Here is a 16,904-nt window from a genome sequence, read left to right on the forward strand (position 1 = left end):
CTATGGCAGAGGTAATAAAACGCCGGCTATGTTACAAGTGCTACATTTCGATAACAGCTGGCAAAGCGGTTCCCCTTGTTAGCCAAAATACTAATAATGATTGAGTTTCGTGCTGGGGTATTGTGCAGTGCGAAACCATACGAACTAGAACACCAAACGTGGTTTATTCTCAATTTCCCTTTTGGATCCCACTTCTCCATTCACTACCTTGTTCTATTTGGGGGAGGGGGGAGTCTCACATCTCACCACTTCTTGCTTTGCATCTAGGGACCAGGGCTATCTATTCAAACCTGTTAATGAGTCAGAACGAATGTAGCAGTGAGTGGCTGAAGGGTTTCCTGTAAAGCTTTGAATAACATGTGTATATATAATAATATATATTTATGCTATATTGGACAGGTGGAGTTTGGCGAGACCTATAAATGTACAGAATACGGGACACTTCCACAACATTAACTGCCAGTTGTCATTGTACAGGGAGTCTACCACAAATGAAAATAGAATTATAAGTTACAAACCATGTGGTTATGAAGTTTTGAAGAAGTAATGTGTGTAAATGTGGCGTGACTTTATATGGGAAATCTAACTGAAACCTTAAGAATGAGGCTGGATAATACAGTACCAGTGCACTACTCCCAGAGATATACAGGTGTGGACACTGTATGCAATACAAAGGTGTAGGGGGGAGTATAGATACATTCTAGTACAGTAAATAGTAACAGTACAGAGGACGTTTGAGCAGAATACAGGTATAGGGAACAGTACAGGTAAGCTGCATGCAGTATATAAGGGACAATAAAGGGTACAAATTACAGGTAAACTATGAAATGTTAATATAAAGGTGTGTGCAGTATATAGCCATAAGGGACCCTGCAGAAAAACTGTGTCCTGTATCCATAAAGGAGTAAGACACAGTATAAATAATCAGTGTGTAACAGACAGGTGTCAGGGAACCTATAGAATAGCTGTGTGCAGTATGTAGGTGTGAGGGGCCCTATAGAATAGCTGTGTGCAGTATGTAGGTGTGAGGGACCCTATAGAATAGATGTGCGCAGTATGTAGGTGTGAGGGACCCTATAGAATAGCTGTGTGCAGTATGTAGGTGTGAGGGACCCTATAGAATAGATGTGCGCAGTATGTAGGTGTGAGGGACCCTATAAATAGCTGTGTGCAGTATGTAGGTGTGAGGGACCCTATAGAATAGATGTGTGCAGTATGTAGGTGTGAGGGACACTATAGAATAGCTGCGTGCAGTATGTAGGTGTTAGGGAACCTATAGAATAGCTGTGTGCAGTATGTAGGTGTGAGGGACCCTATAGAATAGCTGTGTGCAGTATGTAGGTGTTAGGGAACCTATAGAATAGCTGTGTGCAGTATTAGGTGTGTGGGACCCTATAGAATAGCTGTGTGCAGTATGTAGGTGTGAGGGACCCTATAGAATAGCTGTGTGCAGTATGTAGGTGTGAGGGACCCTATAGAATAGCTGTGTGCAGTATGTAGGTGTCAGGGAACCTATAGACAAGCTGTGCGCAGTATGTAGGTGCCAGGGAACCTATAGAATAGCTGTGTGCAGTGTGTAGGTGTGAGGGACAATATAGAATAGCTGTGTGCAGTATGTAGGTGTCAGGGGACCTATGGAATAGCAGTGTGCAGTATGTAGGTGTCAGGGAACCCATAGAATAGCTGTGTGCAGTATGTAGGTGTGAGGGGACCTATAGAATAGCTGTGTGCAGTATGTAGGTGCCAGGGAAACTATAGAATAGCTGTGTGCAGTATGTAGGTGTGAGGGACCCTATAAGATAGCTGTGCAGTATGTAGGTGCCAGGGAACCTATAGAATAGCTGTGTGCAGTATGTAGGTGTCAGGGAACACATATAATAGCTGTGTGCAGTATGTAGGTGTGAGGGAAACTTTAGAATAGCTGTGTGCAGTATGTAGGTGTTAGGGAACCTATAGAATAGCTGTGTTTAGTATGTAGGTGTGAGGGAACCTAAAGAATAGCTGTGTGCAGTATGTAGGTGTGAGGGAACCTAAAGAATAGCTGTGTGCAGTATGTAGGTGTGAGGGACCCTATAGAATAGATGTGTGCAGTATGTAGGTGTGAGGGACACTATAGAATAGCTGCGTGCAGTATGTAGGTGTTAGGGAACCTATAGAATAGCTGTGTGCAGTATGTAGGTGTGAGGGACCCTATAGAATAGCTGTGTGCAGTATGTAGGTGTTAGGGAACCTATAGAATAGCTGTGTGCAGTATTAGGTGTGTGGGACCCTATAGAATAGCTGTGTGCAGTATGTAGGTGTGAGGGACCCTATAGAATAGCTGTGTGCAGTATGTAGGTGTGAGGGACCCTATAGAATAGCTGTGTGCAGTATGTAGGTGTCAGGGAACCTATAGACAAGCTGTGCGCAGTATGTAGGTGCCAGGGAACCTATAGAATAGCTGTGTGCAGTATGTAGGTGTGAGGGACAATATAGAATAGCTGTGTGCAGTATGTAGGTGTCAGGGGACCTATGGAATAGCAGTGTGCAGTATGTAGGTGTCAGGGAACCCATAGAATAGCTGTGTGCAGTATGTAGGTGTGAGGGGACCTATAGAATAGCTGTGTGCAGTATGTAGGTGCCAGGGAAACTATAGAATAGCTGTGTGCAGTATGTAGGTGTGAGGGACCCTATAAGATAGCTGTGCAGTATGTAGGTGCCAGGGAACCTATAGAATAGCTGTGTGCAGTATGTAGGTGTCAGGGAACACATATAATAGCTGTGTGCAGTATGTAGGTGTGAGGGAAACTTTAGAATAGTTGTGTGCAGTATGTAGGTGTTAGGGAACCTATAGAATAGCTGTGTTTAGTATGTAGGTGTGAGGGAACCTAAAGAATAGCTGTGTGCAGTATGTAGGTGTGAGGGAACCTAAAGAATAGCTGTGTGCAGTATGTAGGTGTTAGTGAACCTATATAATAGCTGTGTGCAGTATGTAGGTGTGAGGGACCCTATAAGATAGCTGTGTGCAGTATGTAGGTGTCAGGGAACCTATAGAATAGCTGTGTGCAGTATGTAGGTGTTAGTGAACCTATATAATAGCTGTGTGCAGTATGTAGGTGTGAGGGACCCTATAGAATAGATGTGTGCAGTATGTAGGTGTGAGGGAAACTTTAGAATAGCTGTGTGCAGTATGTAGGTGTGAGGGAAACTATAGAATAGCTGTGTGCAGTATGTAGGTGTTCGGGAACCTATCGAATAGCTGTGTGCAGTATGTAGGTGTGAGGGAAACTATGGAATAGCTGTGCGCAGTATGTAGGTGTGAGGGAAACTATGGAATAGCTGTGCGCAGTATGTAGGTGCCAGGGAACCTATAGAATAGCTGTGTGCAGTATGTAGGTGTGAGGGACAATATAGAATAGCTGTGTGCAGTATGTAGGTGTGAGGGAAACTTTAGAATAGCTGTGTGCAGTGTGTAGGTGTGAGGGAAACTATGGAATAGCTGTGCGCAGTATGTAGGTGTCAGAGAACCTATAGAATAGCTGTGTGCAGTATGTAGGTGTCAGGGAACCTATAGAATAGCTGTGTGCAGTATGTAGGTGTGAGGGACCCTATAGAATAGCTGTGTGCAGTATGTAGGTGTCAGGGAACCTATAGACAAGCTGTGCGCAGTATGTAGGTGCCAGGGAACCTATAGAATAGCTGTGTGCAGTATGTAGGTGTGAGGGACAATATAGAATAGCTGTGTGCAGTATGTAGGTGTCAGGGGACCTATGGAATAGCAGTGTGCAGTATGTAGGTGTCAGGGAACCCATAGAATAGCTGTGTGCAGTATGTAGGTGTGAGGGGACCTATAGAATAGCTGTGTGCAGTATGTAGGTGCCAGGGAAACTATAGAATAGCTGTGTGCAGTATGTAGGTGTGAGGGACCCTATAAGATAGCTGTGCAGTATGTAGGTGCCAGGGAACCTATAGAATAGCTGTGTGCAGTATGTAGGTGTCAGGGAACACATATAATAGCTGTGTGCAGTATGTAGGTGTGAGGGAAACTTTAGAATAGTTGTGTGCAGTATGTAGGTGTTAGGGAACCTATAGAATAGCTGTGTTTAGTATGTAGGTGTGAGGGAACCTAAAGAATAGCTGTGTGCAGTATGTAGGTGTGAGGGAACCTAAAGAATAGCTGTGTGCAGTATGTAGGTGTTAGTGAACCTATATAATAGCTGTGTGCAGTATGTAGGTGTGAGGGACCCTATAAGATAGCTGTGTGCAGTATGTAGGTGTCAGGGAACCTATAGAATAGCTGTGTGCAGTATGTAGGTGTTAGTGAACCTATATAATAGCTGTGTGCAGTATGTAGGTGTGAGGGACCCTATAGAATAGATGTGTGCAGTATGTAGGTGTGAGGGAAACTTTAGAATAGCTGTGTGCAGTATGTAGGTGTGAGGGAAACTATAGAATAGCTGTGTGCAGTATGTAGGTGTTCGGGAACCTATCGAATAGCTGTGTGCAGTATGTAGGTGTGAGGGAAACTATGGAATAGCTGTGCGCAGTATGTAGGTGTGAGGGAAACTATGGAATAGCTGTGCGCAGTATGTAGGTGCCAGGGAACCTATAGAATAGCTGTGTGCAGTATGTAGGTGTGAGGGACAATATAGAATAGCTGTGTGCAGTATGTAGGTGTGAGGGAAACTTTAGAATAGCTGTGTGCAGTGTGTAGGTGTGAGGGAAACTATGGAATAGCTGTGCGCAGTATGTAGGTGTCAGAGAACCTATAGAATAGCTGTGTGCAGTATGTAGGTGTCAGGGAACCTATAGAATAGCTGTGTGCAGTATGTAGGTGTTAGGGAACCTATCGAATAGCTGTGTGCAGTATGTAGGTGTGAGGGAAACTATGGAATAGCTGTGCGCAGTATGTAGGTGTGAGGGAAACTATGGAATAGCTGTGCGCATTATGTAGGTGCCAGGGAACCTATAGAATAGCTGTGTGCAGTATGTAGGTGTGAGGGACAATATAGAATAGCTGTGTGCAGTATGTAGGTGTGAGGGAAACTTTAGAATAGCTGTGTGCAGTATGTAGGTGTGAGGGAAACTATGGAATAGCTGTGCGCAGTATGTAGGTGTCAGGGAACCTATATTATAGCTGTGCGCAGTATGTAGGTGTGAGGGACCCTATAGAATAGCTGTGTGCAGTATGTAGGTGTTAGGGAACCTATAGAATAGCTGTGTGCAGTATTAGGTGTGTGGGACCCTATAGAATAGCTGTGTGCAGTATGTAGGTGTGAGGGACCCTATAGAATAGCTGTGTGCAGTATGTAGGTGTGAGGGACCCTATAGAATAGCTGTGTGCAGTATGTAGGTGTCAGGGAACCTATAGACAAGCTGTGCGCAGTATGTAGGTGCCAGGGAACCTATAGAATAGCTGTGTGCAGTATGTAGGTGTGAGGGACAATATAGAATAGCTGTGTGCAGTATGTAGGTGTCAGGGGACCTATGGAATAGCAGTGTGCAGTATGTAGGTGTCAGGGAACCCATAGAATAGCTGTGTGCAGTATGTAGGTGTGAGGGGACCTATAGAATAGCTGTGTGCAGTATGTAGGTGCCAGGGAAACTATAGAATAGCTGTGTGCAGTATGTAGGTGTGAGGGACCCTATAAGATAGCTGTGCAGTATGTAGGTGCCAGGGAACCTATAGAATAGCTGTGTGCAGTATGTAGGTGTCAGGGAACCCATATAATAGCTGTGTGCAGTATGTAGGTGTGAGGGACCCTATAGAATAGATGTGTGCAGTATGTAGGTGTGAGGGAAACTTTAGAATAGCTGTGTGCAGTATGTAGGTGTGAGGGAAACTATAGAATAGCTGTGTGCAGTATGTAGGTGTTCGGGAACCTATCGAATAGCTGTGTGCAGTATGTAGGTGTTAGGGAACCTATAGAATAGCTGTGTTTAGTATGTAGGTGTGAGGGAACCTAAAGAATAGCTGTGTGCAGTATGTAGGTGTGAGGGAACCTAAAGAATAGCTGTGTGCAGTATGTAGGTGTTAGTGAACCTATATAATAGCTGTGTGCAGTATGTAGGTGTGAGGGACCCTATAAGATAGCTGTGTGCAGTATGTAGGTGTCAGGGAACCTATAGAATAGCTGTGTGCAGTATGTAGGTGTTAGTGAACCTATATAATAGCTGTGTGCAGTATGTAGGTGTGAGGGACCCTATAGAATAGATGTGTGCAGTATGTAGGTGTGAGGGAAACTTTAGAATAGCTGTGTGCAGTATGTAGGTGTGAGGGAAACTATAGAATAGCTGTGTGCAGTATGTAGGTGTTCGGGAACCTATCGAATAGCTGTGTGCAGTATGTAGGTGTGAGGGAAACTATGGAATAGCTGTGCGCAGTATGTAGGTGTGAGGGAAACTATGGAATAGCTGTGCGCAGTATGTAGGTGCCAGGGAACCTATAGAATAGCTGTGTGCAGTATGTAGGTGTGAGGGACAATATAGAATAGCTGGGTGCAGTATGTAGGTGTGAGGGAAACTTTAGAATAGCTGTGCGCAGTATGTAGGTGTCAGAGAACCTATAGAATAGCTGTGTGCAGTATGTAGGTGTCAGGGAACCTATAGAATAGCTGTGTGCAGTATGTAGGTGTCAGGGAACCTATAGAATAGCTGTGTGCAGTATGTAGGTGTTAGGGAACCTATCGAATAGCTGTGTGCAGTATGTAGGTGTGAGGGAAACTATGGAATAGCTGTGCGCAGTATGTAGGTGTGAGGGAAACTATGGAATAGCTGTGCGCATTATGTAGGTGCCAGGGAACCTATAGAATAGCTGTGTGCAGTATGTAGGTGTGAGGGACAATATAGAATAGCTGTGTGCAGTATGTAGGTGTGAGGGAAACTTTAGAATAGCTGTGTGCAGTATGTAGGTGTGAGGAAAACTATGGAATAGCTGTGCGCAGTATGTAGGTGTCAGGGAACCTATATTATAGCTGTGCGCAGTATGTAGGTGTCAGGGAACCTATAGAATAGCTGTGTGCAGTATGTAGGTGTCAGGGAACCTATAGACAAGCTGCGTGCAGTATGTAGGTGTGAGGGACCCTATAGAATAGCTGCGTGCAGTATGTAGGTGTGAGGGACCCTATAGAATAGCTGTGTGCAGTATGCAGGTGTCAGGGAACCTATAGACAAGCTGTGTGCAGTATGTAGGTGTCAGGGAACCTATAGAATAGCTGTGTGCAGTATGCAGGTGTCAGGGAACCTATAGACAAGCTGTGTGCAGTATGTAGGTGTCAGGGAACCTATAGAATAGCTGTGTGCAGTATGTAGGTGTGAGGGACCCTATAGAATAGCTGTGAGCAGTATGTAGGTGTCAGGGAACCTATAGAATAGCTGTGTGCAGTATGCAGGTGTCAGGGAACCTATAGACAAGCTGTGTGCAGTATGTAGGTGCCAGGGAACCTATAGAATAGCTATAGACAAGCTGTGTGCAGTATGTAGGTGTGAGGGACCCTATAGAATAGCTGTGTGCAGTATGTACGTGTCAGGGAACCTATAGAATAGCTATAGACAAGCTGTGTGCAGTATGTAGGTGTCAGGGAACCTATAGAATAGCTAGACAAGCTGTGTGCAGTATGTAGGTGTCAGGGAACCTATAGAATAGCTATAGACAAGCTGTGTGCAGTATGTAGGTGTGAGGTATAAAGTAGCTATGTATCAGCAGTGCAATAAAATGACATACAGCGCAATCTACCGCAGAGTGCTATAATCTCCTGCAGAGCAATACAGTCTATTGAGTATTGATATGACTATCAGATCCAGACAAGTAATTACTAATGTTTACCTGGCTCCAGGGAAAAATGCATGAAATAGCACCTTAGTGAGGGAGTAGTGGATGCATTGAATGGGCTTCCATGAGTGGTAAATGTGAATGCAGTGAGGGAATGTAGCAGAATGGACTTGTTTAGTAAAGAATGCTCAGCTATGTATTGATCCTCCATCATGTGTGGATTAAATGACTTTATACAGTATTAAGAGACCAAGAAAGCTTCGTGAGAACTGCGTTTTCCTGAAGGAGGAAAGTCAGGAACAATTTATTAGGAAATCTTTTAAACTTTCATTCTTTGCATTCCTCGGAGATGAGCCCAGGCCTAATACTTTAACCCACACACAGCCAGGCCAAATATTTAAACCCACATAGCCAGGCCTAATATTTTAACCCACACACAGCCAGATCAAATATTGAACCCTTGCCCTGCCAGGCCCAATACGTTTAACCCACACACAGCTTGGCCCAATATTTAACCTCACGCAGCCAAGACAAATATTTAACTCTAGCATTGTCAGACCTAATATTTAACCCTCACAAAGTAAAGCCTATTATTAAACTGCAGAACAGCCAGGACAAATATTTATGACCAACACAGAAGGCCTGTTATTTAACCCGTACACAGCCAGGCCAAATATGTAGGGACATCAATACATGGGCAGTAGAGACCATTTGATGTCTATGCAGCTCTGTACAAATGAAGAAGAGGCTTGAGAGATTTGGACAATTCATGAAGAAGAGGCTTGCAAGCTTTAGGGAGCTCTGCACGCAATATATGGATACCTGTGAAGTTATTCACAATTATTGGTGCAATTAATGTGTATATACAAGCAATCTAAAATAAAACTCCTTTGTTGTCTTATGTTACAAGCCAATAATTCTACTGAGGGGGGCTGGCCATTCTACTCAAACATGTTCTATTTATTAATTTAGAATTCAACTGACCCACACAGTCTTATCAGATCTTCTTGTAAATGTATCAGTAAACTGAGTGATACGCACTAGCCGTCCAGCATCAGTGGTTGGGAAAATCACCACTGGACAAAGATATACACAGAAGCTTTCAACATAAAAAGGGAGAGGGAACCCGCCATACTTTGTATTAGTGGACACACTGGGGTGAAAAGCACCTGCTGTTTGCAGACAACCAAATTACACCTGGTGTTACTTACACAGCCCAGCGTTGCCCTCGCCAGAGTTGGCATCTCCGTATCTGCTCTCAGCCGCTGTGCCAGTGTCTGTGTGAGCTCCAGGAAAGCAGATTACAGGAGATTTATGCGAGCTGGCTCGCTCTCTCCCACCCTCTCCCATAACCCCATTAGTGACGCTCCAAAGCCTGCCGGAAACTGACAGCTCTTAGCAGCTTCTGGTCCCCAAAATATGTGCCTCTCCTTTCTGCTGTGAAGCCGGGGAGAATTCTGCATGAAGTTTTCACACAGGGGGCTTTATCTCCGTTACTACAGAAATCAATTCACTTAACACTTTCAGTACCTGAGATATTAAAAGCAAAATGCTTTCACATCTTACGATCTGGTAAAGTAAACCCGGCAACAATGATACAACGTGCAGCATCCAGCATGCATTGTTTGTTCTCTATATCCTCCTTGAGATCTGCTCTATAGAACTGAACACAATACTCTAGGTGAGATCTTACCAGGGATCTATAAAGTACTATCACTACCTCTATATATCCTCCTGGAGATCTGCTCTATAGAACTGAACACAATACTCTAGGTGAGATCTTACCAGGCATCTATAAAGTACTATCACTACCTCTCTATATCCTCCTGGAGATCTGCTCTATAGAACTGAACACAATACTCTAGGTGAGATCTTACCAGGGATCTATAAAGTACTATCACTACCTCTCTATATCCTCCTGGAGATCTGCTCTATAGAACTGAACACAATACTCTAGGTGAGATCTTACCGGGGATCTATAAAGTGCTATCACTACCTCTCTATGTCCTCCTGGAGATCTGCTCTATGGAACTGAACACAATACTCTAGGTGAGATCTTACCAGGGATCTATAAAGTATTTTCACTACCTCTCTATATCCTCCTGGAGATCTGCTCTATAGAACTGAACACTACTCTAGGTAGGATCTTACCGGGGATCTATAAAGTGCTATCACTACCTCTCTATATCCTCCTGGAGATCTGCTCTATATAACTGAACACAATACTCTAGGTGAGATCTTACCAGGGATCTATAAAGTACTATCATTACCTCTCTATATCCTCCTGGAGATCTGCTCTATAGAACTGAACACAATACTCTAGGTGAGATCTTACCAGGGATCTATAAAGTACTATCACTACCTCTATATATCCTCCTGGAGATCTGCTCTATAGAACTGAACACAATACTCTAGGTGAGATCTTACCAGGCATCTATAAAGTACTATCACTACCTCTCTATATCCTCCTGGAGATCTGCTCTATAGAACTGAACACAATACTCTAGGTGAGATCTTACCAGGGATCTATAAAGTACTTTCACTACCTCTCTATATCCTCATGGAGATCTGCTCTATAGAACTGAACACTACTCTAGGTGAGATCTTACCGGGGATCTATAAAGTGCTATCACTACCTCTCTATGTCCTCCTGGAGATCTGCTCTATGGAACTGAACACAATACTCTAGGTGAGATCTTACCAGGGATCTATAAAGTATTTTCACTACCTCTCTATATCCTCCTGGAGATCTGCTCTATAGAACTGAACACTACTCTAGGTAGGATCTTACCGGGGATCTATAAAGTGCTATCACTACCTCTCTATATCCTCCTGGAGATCTGCTCTATAGAACTGAACACAATACTCTAGGTGAGATCTTACCAGGGATCTATAAAGTACTATCATTACCTCTCTATATCCTCCTGGAGATCTGCTCTATAGAACTGAACACAATACTCTAGGTGAGATCTTACCAGGGATCTATAAAGTACTTTCACTACCTCTCTATATCCTCCTGGAGATCTGCTCTATAGAACTGAACACAATACTCTAGGTGAGATCTTACCAGGGATCTATAAAGTACCGTATATACTCGAGTATAAGACGAGTTTTTCAGCACATTTTTTGTGCTGAAAAACACTAACTCGTCTTATACTCGAGTCAGTTGTCTGTATTATGGCAATTTACATTGCCATAATACAGACATGGACCGGGGGCTGTCAGGAAGCTGTTACTTACCTTCACCGCAGCTCCTGTCAGCTCCCTTCTCTCTTCTCCGGTGCGTGCAGCTCCCAGGTCAGCTCCCTCTGCAACTCTCGCGAGAGCCGCGGGGTCAGAGCGTTGCCACGGGTTACCGTGGCAACGCTCCGCGCGGCCGCGAGAGTTGCAGAGGGAGCTGACCTGGGAGCTGCACGCACCGGAGAAGAGAGAAGGGAGCTGACAGGAGCTGCGGTGAAGGTAAGTAACAGCTTCCTGACAGCCCCCTCCTACAGCCCATCCACTGGACCACCAGGGAGTGAGAGCCCCCCTCCCTGGCCAGCTAACAAGCAGGGAGGGGGGACGAAAAAATACAAATATTAATAATAAAACAAAAAATAATTAAAATAATAACATAAAAATAATAATACAAATAATAATAAAATAAAAAAAAATAGTTACCTAAAAAAAAATAACATTTAAAAAAAATATTAAAATAATAATTAAATAATAATTAATAAAATGCCCACCCCCCACCAATGCTCTGCACTCATACACACACACACTGCACATACACACACTGCACTGCATTCATTATAAACACACTGCATTCATACACACTGCACTCACACACACTGCACTCATATACACACACTGCACTGCATTCATTATACACACACTGCATACACACTGCACTCATACACACACACTGCACTCATACACACACTGCACTGCATTCATTATATACACACTGCATTCATACACACACACACTGCACTCATATACACACTGCACTCATATACACACACTGCACTGCATTCATTATACACACACTGCATACACACTGCACTCATACATACACACTGCACTCATATACACACTGCACTGCATTCATTATACACACACTGCACTCATACACACACTGCACTCATACACACACACACTGCATTCATACACACACACACTGCATTCATACACACACACACTGCATTCATACACACTGCACTCATACACACACACACTGCACTCATGCACACACACTGCACTCATGCACACACACTGCACTCATGCACACACACTGCACTCATGCATACACACTGCACTGCATTCATTATACACACACTGCACTCATACACACACACACTGCACTCCATTCATTATATACACACTGCACTCATACACACTGCATACACACACACTGCATACACACACACTGCATACACACACACAGCACTCACACACACACACTGCATTAATTATATACACACACTGTAAATAAATATTCAGTTAATATAATTTTTTTAGGATCTAATTTTATTTAGAAATTTACCAGTAGCTGCTGCATTTCCCACCCTAGTCTTATACTCGAGTCAATAAGTTTTCCCAGTTTTTTGGGGTAAAATTAGGGGCCTCGGCTTATATTCGGGTCGGCTTATACTCGAGTATATACGGTACTTTCACTACCTCTCTATATCCTCCTGGAGATCTGCTCTATAGAACTGAACACAATACTCTAGGTGAGATCTTACCGGGGATCTATAAAGTGCTATCACTACCTCTCTATATCCTCCTGGAGATCTGCTCTATAGAACTGAACACAATACTCTAGGTGAGATCTTACCAGGGATCTATAAAGTGCTATCACTACCTCTCTATATCCTCCTGGAGATCTGCTCTATAGAACTGAACACAATACTCTAGGTGAGCTCTTACCAGGGATCTATAAAGTACTATCACTACCTCTCTGTATCCTCCTGGAGATCTGCTCTATAGAACTGAACACAATACTCTAGGTGAGATCTTACCAGGGATCTATAAAGTACTATCACTACCTCTCTATATCCTCCTGGAGATCTGCTCTATAGAACTGAACACAATACTCTAGGTAATATGTTACCGGGGATCTATAAAGTGCTATCACTACCTCTCTATATCCTCCTGGAGATCTGCTCTATAGAGCTGAACACAATACTCTAGGTGAGATCTTACCAGGGATCTATAAAGTACTATCACTACCTGTCTATATCCTCCTGGAGATCTGCTCTATAGAACTGAACACAATACTCTAGGTGAGATCTTACCAGGGATCTATAAAGTACTATCACTACCTCTCTATATCCTCCTGGAGATCTGCTCTATAGAACTGAACACAATACTCTAGGTGAGATCTTACCAGGGATCTATAAAGTACTATCACTACCTCTCTATATCCTCCTGGAGATCTGCTCTATAGAACTGAACACAATACTCTAGGTGAGATCTTACCAGGCATCTATAAAGTACTATCACTACCTCTCTATATCCTCCTGGAGATCTGCTCTATAGAACTGAACACAATACTCTAGGTGAGATCTTACCAGGGATCTATAAAGTACTATCACTACCTCTCTATATCCTCCTGGAGATCTGCTCTATATAACTGAACACAATACTCTAGGTGAGATCTTACCAGGGATCTATAAAGTACTATCACTACCTCTCTATATCCTCCTGGAGATCTGCTCTATAGAACTGAACACAATATTCTAGGTGAGATCTTACCAGGGATCTATAAAGTACTATCACTACCTCTCTATATCCTCCTGGAGATCTGCTCTATAGAACTGAACACAATACTCTAGGTGAGATCTTACCAGGGATCTATAAAGTACTATCACTACCTCTCTATATCCTCCTGGAGATCTGCTCTATAGAACTGAACACAATACTCTAGGTGAGATCTTACCAGGGATCTATAAAGTACTATCACTACCTCTCTATATCTTCCTGGAGATCTGCTCTATAGAACTGAACACAGAACTCTAGGTGAGATCTTACCAGGGATCTATAAAGTACTATCACTACCTCTCTATATCCTCCTGGAGATCTGCTCTATAGAACTGAACACAATACTCTAGGTGAGATATTACCAGGGATCTATAAAGTACTATCACTACCTCTCTATATCTTCCTGGAGATCTGCTCTATAGAACAGAACACAGAACTCTAGGTGAGATCTTACCAGGGATCTATAAAGTACTATCACTACCTCTCTATATCCTCCTGGAGATCTGCTCTATAGAACTGAACACAATACTCTAGGTGAGATCTTACCAGGGATCTATAAAGTACTATCACTACCTCTCTATATCCTCCTGGAGATCTGCTCTATAGAACTGAACACAATACTCTAGGTAAGATGTTACCAGGGATCTATAAAGTGCTATCACTACCTGTCTATATCCTCCTGGAGATCTGCTCTATAGAACTGAACACAATACTCTAGGTGAGATCTTACCAGGGATCTATAAAGTACTATCACTACCTCTCTATATCCTCCTGGAGATCTGCTCTATAGAACTGAACACAATACTCTAGGTGAGATCTTACCAGGGATCTATAAAGTACTATCACTACCTCTCTATATCTTCCTGGAGATCTGCTCTATAGAACTGAACACAGAACTCTAGGTGAGATCTTACCAGGGATCTATAAAGTACTATCACTACCTCTCTATATCCTCCTGGAGATCTGCTCTATAGAACTGAACACAATACTATAGGTGAGATATTGCCAGGGATCTATAAAGTACTATCACTACCTCTCTATAATATCCTCATGGAGATCTGCTCTATAGAACTGAACACAATACTCTAGGTGAGATCTTACCAGGGATCTATAAAGTACTTTCACTACCTCTCTATATCCTCCTGGAGATCTGCTCTATAGAACTGAACACTACTCTAGGTGAGATCTTACCGGGGATCTATAAAGTGCTATCACTACCTCTCTATGTCCTCCTGGAGATCTGCTCTATGGAACTGAACACAATACTCTAGGTGAGATCTTACCAGGGATCTATAAAGTATTTTCACTACCTCTCTATATCCTCCTGGAGATCTGCTCTATAGAACTGAACACTACTCTAGGTGAGATCTTACCGGGGATCTATAAAGTGCTATCACTACCTCTCTATGTCCTCCTGGAGATCTGCTCTATGGAACTAAACACAATACTCTAGGTGAGATCTTACCAGGGATCTATAAAGTACTATCACTACCTCTCTATATCCTCCTGGAGATCTGCTCTATAGAACTGAACACAATACTCTAGGTGAGATCTTACCAGGGATCTATAAAGTACTATCATTACCTCTCTATATCCTCCTGGAGATCTGCTCTATAGAACTGAACACAATACTCTAGGTGAGATCTTACCAGGGATCTATAAAGTACTTTCACTACCTCTCTATATCCTCCTGGAGATCTGCTCTATAGAACTGAACACAATACTCTAGGTGAGATCTTACCAGGGATCTATAAAGTACTATCACTACCTCTCTATATCCTCCTGGAGATCTGCTCTATAGAACTGAACACAATACTCTAGGTGAGATCTTACCAGGGATCTATAAAGTACTATCACTACCTCTCTATATCCTCCTGGAGATCTGCTCTATAGAACTGAACACAATACTCTAGGTGAGATCTTACCAGGGATCTATAAAGTACTATCACTACCTCTCTATATCCTCCTGGAGATCTGCTCTATAGAACTGAACACAATACTCTAGGTAAGATGTTACCAGGGATCTATAAAGTGCTATCACTACCTGTCTATATCCTCCTGGAGATCTGCTCTATAGAACTGAACACAATACTCTAGGTGAGATCTTACCAGGGATCTATAAAGTACTATCACTACCTCTCTATATCCTCCTGGAGATCTGCTCTATAGAACTGAACACAATACTCTAGGTGAGATCTTACCAGGGATCTATAAAGTACTATCACTACCTCTCTATATCCTCCTGGAGATCTGCTCTATAGAACTGAACACAATACTCTAGGTGAGATCTTACCAGGGATCTATAAAGTACTATCACTACCTCTCTATATCTTCCTGGAGATCTGCTCTATAGAACTGAACACAGAACTCTAGGTGAGATCTTACCAGGGATCTATAAAGTACTATCACTACCTCTCTATATCCTCCTGGAGATCTGCTCTATAGAACTGAACACAATACTCTAGGTGAGATCTAACCAGGGATCTATAAAGTACTATCACTACCTCTCTATATCCTCCTGGAGATCTGCTCTATAGAACTGAACACAATACTCTAGGTGAGATCTTACCAGGGATCTATAAAGTACTATCACTACCTCTCTATAATATCCTCATGGAGATCTGCTCTATAGAACTGAACACAATACTCTAGGTGAGATCTTACCAGGGATATATAAAGTACTATCACTACCTCTCTATATCCTCCTGGAGATCTGCTCTATAGAACTGAACACAATACTCTAGGTGAGATCTTACCAGGGATCTATAAAGTACTATCACTACCTCTCTATATCCTCCTGGAGATCTGCTCTATAGAACTGAACACAATACTCTAGGTGAGGTCTTACCAGGGATCTATAAATTACTATCACTACCTCTCTATATCCTCCTGGAGATCTGCTCTATAGAACTGAACACAATACTCTAGGTGAGATCTTACCAGGGATCTATAAAGTACTGTCACTACCTCTCTATATCCTCCTGGAGATCTGCTCTATAGGACTGAACACAATACTCTAGGTGAGATCTTACCAGGGATCTATAAAGTACTTGGAGAAGAATGTTGGGAATTTTGTCCACAGGATCTTGGGTGCAGGTGTACCCACAAACCACTGTGGACTGTCCGCTAGCTCTAAACATGGACGCTGGGATATGAGGATGCCCTATCGAAAAATAGAGCGTGCAGCATTACAAATTAAGCTCCGGTTAGTGCCTCTGTAATGATATTCTGTTGCCTAATGAATGCTGCTTAATAACAAACTTGACATTTTGATTGCACGGTAGTGATGTGTGTGATTTCAAAGTTGACATTTTGATAGGATATCGGAATCTTGCTCGTGTGTGTCTAAGTTTATTTGCAATCATTTCCACTGATGTGTTTTGTTTACAGCTGGTAGTTGTCAGTTACG

The 16,904-nt window shown here is 42.8% G+C and overlaps 1 protein-coding gene across 1 annotated transcript in view; it reads right to left on the reverse strand.

Annotated features, from left to right (window-relative positions):
- The window catches only part of SEMA4A (semaphorin 4A), a 105,659-nt gene extending 96,620 nt beyond the window's left edge, over positions 1-9,039 (reverse strand). The window contains exon 1 of the mRNA XM_063440319.1: positions 8,962-9,039. The gene's annotated coding sequence lies outside the window, so the exon portion shown is untranslated. The remainder of the gene's footprint in view (positions 1-8,961) is intronic.
- Between the last annotated feature and the right edge of the window lie 7,865 nt (positions 9,040-16,904).

The sequence above is a fragment of the Pelobates fuscus genome, chromosome 13 (assembly GCF_036172605.1).
Source record: "Pelobates fuscus isolate aPelFus1 chromosome 13, aPelFus1.pri, whole genome shotgun sequence".
NCBI classification, from domain to species: domain Eukaryota; kingdom Metazoa; phylum Chordata; class Amphibia; order Anura; family Pelobatidae; genus Pelobates; species Pelobates fuscus.